Here is a 7667-nt window from a genome sequence, read left to right as displayed (position 1 = left end):
TTGAGAGTTCCTTTTGATATTGATTTCTAATTTCATTCCACAATGGTCCAAGAAGATGCTTGATATGATTTTATTATTTCTAATAATTAATGCTTTATTATTTTTTAAATAATATATTTCTAGTTTCTAGAAAGAGCAAACTAGCAAAAGATTTGTTTATTGAATGATTGATTAATTAGATTAAAAAGTTATTAAGAAACAGAACTTACACTGAAAGTTGTTTTTCAACTGAGTTAAGTTACATTGTCCATTGTTATCTTTCCCATTGCTCTGTATCTGGCTAGCTCAACAATATTTATTAATCTGTAGTTCTGTGTTTTTCTCATCACAACCCTGATCTTTCCACTATGTGGCTTTGGGAATAACCCACCTGAATTCTAGTTAACCGATTCCAATTTTATGTCCTTGTTCTTTTCCTTATATCATGGACTAATTGGTATTTACTTGCTGCCTTTTACTATCCCTCCAATCTGGACAAAACTCACCTGTTAGGAAACAGACAGGATACAAGCAAGAAAGAGAATGATAATGAGGCTGTGACAGAGACTCTCTTGATTGACAGAGTAAATATGCTGATCGTGATGTAGCTGCATTATAGCTAATATTAACTATTTTGATAAACTTTAGTTTGAGGAGATAGATGAGGTTCTGTGCTCATTCATTAAAAATGTAAGAAAACATTACCACTGGGCACAGTGGCTCATGCCTATAATCTCAGCACTTCAGGAGGCTGAGGCAACATGGCAAAACCATGTCTCTATAAAAAATATAAAAAATTAGCTGGGTGTGGTGGCACATGTCTGTATTCCCAGCTAGTTGGGAGGCTGAGGTGGGAGAATCAAGAGAGCCTGGGAGGTGTAGGTTGCAGGGAGCTGAGATTGAGCCACTCCACTCCAGCCTCTGTGACAGAGCGAGACCCTGTCTCAAATACAACAAAACAAGCAAACAAAAAAACCAGAAAAAAACCCAAAACAACATTACCCTTATCTAACTTCAAGGTTTTTAAACAAAATTTTCTAAGCATAACATGAAATAAAATTTTTGTTCACAATTTAGATAAAATATAGCCATAGTTTAGTGAAGTAAACTATTTTAGGGAAAAGAAGAGGCTTGTAGCAGATACTTAATTATTCATATAGAATTAGTTTGTCATTAGACAAAATGAAATGGACAGGTATAGCAGCTTCCTGAGGGACAAGAAGAAGGCATTTGAATACCATATACCTAAGAATTTGAGTGGAAATTCAAGCAGCCTACGCCAGCCACTTAAAGGAAAAGCACGGATTGATGTGTGAGTACAGCATAAAGCAGAGCAATGTGAAGAAAGAATTCAGAGAGTGTTCTGCTTGGAGTATAGACAGGTGGCATTTGGGGAGTTGACCCAAGATAGTGAGACCCTAGACATTGGCTTGTCATTCTTATAATAGGCTATAGTATTTGGCAGGGGATTAGTGTAATTCATGAGATCTAAGGCTGAAGCAGGCACATAGTTCCTGGAACAAGGGAGGCTTCAGTTAATGTTTACTGAATTGAATAAAATCAGAGAGAAGATGAGATGATAGACTAGGGCTTGGAAATATTGAAGAGCAGTACTTAATCATGAGAACCTATAAGTTCATCTTAATTGTTTTTTCTTACTATTATGGAGAGGGATGGAGGGTTGCAGCTGTAGGTGATATTTATGTGGTGGCTAGGTGCATTTGAGACAACAAATAATGTTATAATCTTGTATCCACTAGAATGGCTTAGCAAAATACACTGTGCAATTGACTGAATGTTTATGTCCCCCATTCCATTCGTATGTTGAAACCCTAATCCCCAGGTGATGGTATTAGGAAGTGAGGCCTTTGGACAGGGATTAGGTCATGATGGTATAGCCTTCATGAATAGGAATACTGTCCTTAGAACAGACATCCCAGAAAATTCCTCAACCCTTCCTTCATGTGAGGCTCCATTGGAAACAGATGTCTATGAGGAATGGGCCCTATTCAGATACTGAATCTGCTGGTACCTTGATCTTGGGCTTCTCAGCCTCCAGAACTGTGAGATGTGAGAAATAAATTTCTGTTGTTTATAAGCCACTCAGTCTTTGGTGTTTTGGTATAGCAACCCAAACAGACAAAGACTGAATATTCTCTGTTTCTCATTTGAAAGTTCTGAAAATAGTACTGTCTGACAGTATTATTATGAGTAGTAATGCCCAGAGATCTGGGTCTCATACTCTCTCCAATGCCTGCGAATGGTTGGAACTGACAGTGACACTTTGGGAGACTGACGTGGGAGAATTGCTAGAGCCCAGGAGTTCGAGATGAGCCTGAGAAACATGGTGAGACCCCATCTCTACAAAAAATACAAAAATTAACTGGATATGGTGGCACGTCTGTAGTCCCAGCTATTCGGGAAGAAGAGAGGTGGAAGAGCACTTGAGCCTGGGAGGTCAAGGCTGCAGTAAGCTGTCGTTGTGCCATTGCACTCCAGCTTGGGCGACAGCATGAGACCCTGTCTCAAAAAAAAAAAAAATTAAATAAATATAGGCATCTATATTACATACCTCGTTAATTATATTTCTATAATGATTTGGCTCTCCTTGACATTTTTTTTGTTTTGCCGAGTTTGCTTATAAGTTGTTTTGCAGTTACAGTCTATCCTCCATTTACATTATAGTATAGCTTCTACAGTGTCACATTTGACCTGTTTAATTCTTTTGTCCATTGAGTATTGATTAGTGAGAAAACCTGCCCAATATCTGCCTTACGAACCAGTATACTGAACATGTCCTTGCATAAAGTTAACAACTCTGAGAATTTTTTATTTCAAATTTGATTTGTTGAAGCATATACTACCAGTTTTTCTGACATAAGTAGTTTACCCATTCTTCAGGATTATGTTACATCTCTTGTTCAATAACTTTTTAAAAATATCGTCCACTGACAAAGAGCACCGTTGTCCAATTTTATTCCCTTTTTAACACTACACATGGTGATCCCACTTGTTTCTATGCTGAAAGATTATTTTGTCATATCTGTGTGAAATAACTGAATTCTTTAAGGGTTGATATTTATTTCAAAAGATAGTCATGATAAGTGTTATAAAGAATTACTTCAAGTCACAATTTCTTTTCCTGTTAAAAAGTAAAGTAAGGCTTGCTCACTCATGGAAGTTGTTGCGTGGTCGGACTTACATTGTGCCATGCTAGTGTGGACATAACTAAAGAACAGGTTGAATGAAGTTGGGATATTGCATAAATATTTGAATGAGAGTATGAGTGAACAAAATTAAAATGACTGTGCGTGTGATTATGGCTATTTAGAGGGGCCAATAAGACCTGTATGAAGCTTATGGGTTCTGAGACTCCAGGATTAATGGTCAAAATAAACGTGATTAACAGTTCATTTATTAAGAACAAAGCATCATTTTGAATTAAGCGTCACAGATTACTGCTACATCTTTCCATCAGATATAGTGAATTCTAATTTCCATGTCTTGGCTGTTTTACCTGGGTAGCATTCCTCAACTTGCTCTTCCCAGAGAATGTAAAGCTAGAATAATTGTTACTATTTTATGAGTTAAACTTTAATTAAATTGTATTAACAACTTTGTTTTAATTGCTTCTGAGGGACTTCGTCCCAAAAGTACTAGAAAGTTTTAAAATTCTGTCCAATCCACATTGTGAGGTTTCAATTACTTTTGGGATTAGAAGCATCCTCAAAGCAGCAAACACTTTGAGTTGCTTTGGTGCTTCATTGGCTGGTCTTTTAAAGAATCCTCTGCTAGTGAAAAGACTGCCAAGAGCCCCAGCTTTCATCGTTACTAGAACTAGTTTCTATTTTGCCAATGACTAATTGGCTTTTACAATAGCAATGGCAGCTACTTGATTTTAATGAAAACTGAGAAGCAGACAGTTCTTTTAGTTATCTTTGTGAAGTTATTGAGATGGAACTTATGAGACTAGCAATCTGATTTAAAAAAGTAGGACTTCTGTTTTTGGCATTTAAATATAGAAATACTCCATATTACATCAAATAAGGGTACAAATAATTATAGCAAATTGCTATGTTTAAGAGCTTTTTGAGTGACCTACCTCTCATTATCATGGGTATTTCCAAATATGCAGTGAGAGGAAGATCAGCAGAACAGCTGTTAGAGCAGAGGAAGCTGACTTCTATGCAGGAAGAAGGCAATATGTATTTTCTCATACTTAGAGGTAAAAGAGCAAATCCCTTGTTACTGAAATTCTTTAATTTATACATTTATTTATGGTTTGATTATAGATTGAGAAATGTACACTAGAGTTTTTCTGAGGTCAACTTTTTATTCATTGTGTATAGCAGGCAGAACAATAGGGTGACCTAGAAAGATTTCCTAATCTGTATTGAAAAAGACAAACAAGAATAATTTTATCTCAATTTTTTCCTTTACTATTTTATAAGTAATACTTCTTCTCTAGTCAATATTCTTAGGAGGATAGTTCAGGTATTCATATTTCTCCTAAATTAGGAATAACCAAAAGTCCTTTTTCCTAAAAATGTCTTTTCTATTTATTCTTTTAGCCCACAAAACTCTTCTGCAATTAAGATTAAATTACCATTGAAGCAGAACTTTCACATACAACTTTGTTTTAGTAACTGAAGAACAGCAATTTTGTTAGGTATAACATAGTGTGAAGAAAAATGTTTGGTTACAGATAATAATGTTGGTTAAAATGGCCAGATATCTGCTGGCTAGTAATATTTCATACATTTTCTATTTGTTCTGGATTGTTTGGTCAAAATATGGTAACATTGTATTAAAATAATTTAAATTTGTAATGCAAATGAGATTCATAATTCTAACTCAGTTGCATGTATTTTTAATCTGTTCTCTAACAAGAATATTCTTTTTGAGAGCTGGGGACTCCTTCGTGAAGTCTGAAAGTCTAACTGAGCTTAACTTAGAGGGCCGTAACATATTGTTGTGCTATTTGTGTATCCATTTACAGGTCTTTATTACCCATAAGGGAAGCCATTCAAGAATGCAAATGATTCTTACAGACACTGCTGTAAAAGATCCACACACATTCCAGCCACTACAGAATTCCTGTTGGTCAAAGAAAATATTAGCATGGGAAACTCTAATCAGTCTTTCGTGACAGAATTTGTCCTGCTGGGGCTTTCTGGCTACCCAGAGCTAGAGGCCATTTACTTTGTGCTGGTCCTATGTATGTATTTGGTGATCCTCTTGGGAAATGGAGTCATCATCATTGTGAGTGTTTATGACACCCACTTGCACACCCCCATGTACATTTTCCTCAGTGACTTATCATTCTTGGACATCTGCTACACTAGTTCATCTATTCCACTATTTCTCAGCAGCTTCTTAACGTCAGAGAAAACTATTTCCTTCTCTGGGTGTGGAGTGCAAATGTTTCTCTCTTTTGCTGTGGGAGCAACAGAGTGTGTGCTTCTAAGTATGATGGCGTTTGACCGCTATGTGGCCATCTGTAACCCTCTACGATATCCTATCATCATGAGCAAGGCTTCATATGTGTCCATGGCTGCTGGGTCCTGGATTGGAGGAGGAACCAATTCTGTGTTGCAAACCTCCCTTGCAATGCGGCTTCCTTTCTGTGGAGATAACGTCATTAATCATTTTACTTGTGAAATCCTGGCTGTCTTAAAATTGGCCTGTGCTAATATCTCCATAAATATTATTAGCATGGTTGTTGCTAATATGATTTTTCTTTTTTTTATTTTATTTTATTTATTATTATTATTATTATTATTATTATTATTATTATTATACTTTAGGCTCTATGGTACATGTGCACAATGTGCAGGTAAGTTACATATGTATACATGTGCCATGCTGGTGCGCTGCACCCACCAACTCGTCATCTAGCATTAGGTATATCTCCCAATGCTATCCCTCCCCCCTCCCCCCACCCCACAACAGTCCCCGAAGTGTGATGTTCCCCTTCCTGTGTCCATGTGTTCTCATTGTTCAGTTCCCACCTATGAGTGAGAATATGCGGTGTTTGGTTTTTTGTTCTTGTGATAGTTTACTGAGAATGATGATTTCCAATTTCATCCATGTCCCTACAAAGGACGTGAACTCATCATTTTTTATGGCTGCATAGTATTCCATGGTGTATATGTGCCACATTTTCTTAATCCAGTCTATCATTGTTGGACATTTGGGTGGATCAACAAAATTGATAGACCGCTAGCAAGATTAATAAAGAAAAAAAGAGAGAAGAATCAAATAGATGCAATAAAAAATGATAAAGGGGATATCACCACCGATCCCACAGAAATACAAACTACCATCAGAGAATATTACAAACACCTCTACGCAAATAAACTAGAAAATCTAGAAGAAATGGATAAATTCCTCAACACATACACCCTCCCAAGACTAAACCAGGAAGAAGTTGAATCTCTGAATAGACCAATAACAGGAGCTGAAATTGTGGCAATAATCAATAGCTTACCAACCAAAAAAAGTCCAGGACCAGATGGGTTCACAGCCGAATTCTACCAGAGGTACAAGGAGGAGCTGGTACCATTCCTTCTGAAACTATTCCAATCAATAGAAAAAGAGGGAATCCTCCCTAACTCATTTTATGAGGCCAGCATCATCCTGATACCAAAGCCTGGCAGAGGCACAACAAAAAAAAGAGAATTTTAGACCAATATCTCTGATGAACACTGATGCAAAAATCCTCAATAAAATACTGGCAAACCGAATCCAGCAGCACATCAAAAAGCTTATCCACCATGATCAAGTGGGCTTCATCACTGGGATGCAAGGCTGGTTCAATATACACAAATCAATAAATGTAATCCAGCATATAAACAGAACCAAAGTCAAAAACCACATGATTATCTCAATAGATGCAGAAAAGCCCTTTGACAAAATTCAACAACCCTTCATGCTAAAAACTCTCAATAAATTAGGTATTGATGGGTCGTATCTCAAAATAATAAGAGCTATCTATGACAAACCCACAGCCAATATCATACTGAATGGGCAAAAACTGGAAGCATTCCCTTTGAAAACTGGCACAAGACAGGGATGCCCTCTCTCACCACTTCTATTCAACATAGTGTTGGAAGTTCTGGCCAGGGCAATATGATTTTTCTTGTAGGGCCAGTACTTTTTATTTTTGTTACATATGTTTTTATTCTCTCCACCATCCTGAGAATTCCTTCTGCAGAAGGAAGGCACAAAGCCTTCTCCACCTGCTCTGCCCACCTAACAGTGGTGATTATATTCTACGGAACCATCCTTTTCATGTATGCAAAGCCCAAGGCTAAAGACTCTTCTGGTGCAGACAAAGAACAAGTCACGAAATCATCTCCCTCTTCTATGGAGTGGTGACACCTATGCTTAATCCTCTCGTCTATAGTTTGAGGAACAAAGACATGAAGGCAACTGTGAAGAGTATACTGTGTCAAAAATGCTTCTCGGAAGGAATGTAAATGCTTCTTTATTTATTTTTAAAAGTATTTTACTCTGAGTGTAGGGCTAGCTCTCACCCGGAGGTTCCAAAATAAATATGAGGGTTGATGATTCCACTAATTCCCAAAATTCTCATTTTTCTCTTCCTAATATTTAAAAGAAAGAGGGAAATCCAGGACTGAGTTACCTTTTCTCTTCATGACAGAGTTAAAGGACAGAAACTTATG

The 7667-nt window shown here is 37.0% G+C and overlaps 1 pseudogene; it reads left to right on the top strand.

Moving 5' to 3' along the window:
- Positions 1-4853: 4853 nt before the first annotated feature.
- LOC100440967 (olfactory receptor 13C7-like) lies at positions 4854-7460 on the top strand (annotated as a pseudogene).
- The last annotated feature ends 207 nt before the right edge of the window (positions 7461-7667 follow it).

This window comes from Pongo abelii, chromosome 13 (genome assembly GCF_028885655.2).
Source record: "Pongo abelii isolate AG06213 chromosome 13, NHGRI_mPonAbe1-v2.0_pri, whole genome shotgun sequence".
NCBI classification, from domain to species: Eukaryota; Metazoa; Chordata; class Mammalia; order Primates; family Hominidae; genus Pongo; species Pongo abelii.
Note: the sequence above shows the minus strand (reverse complement) of the source record. Positions and strands in the feature narration are given on the sequence as shown.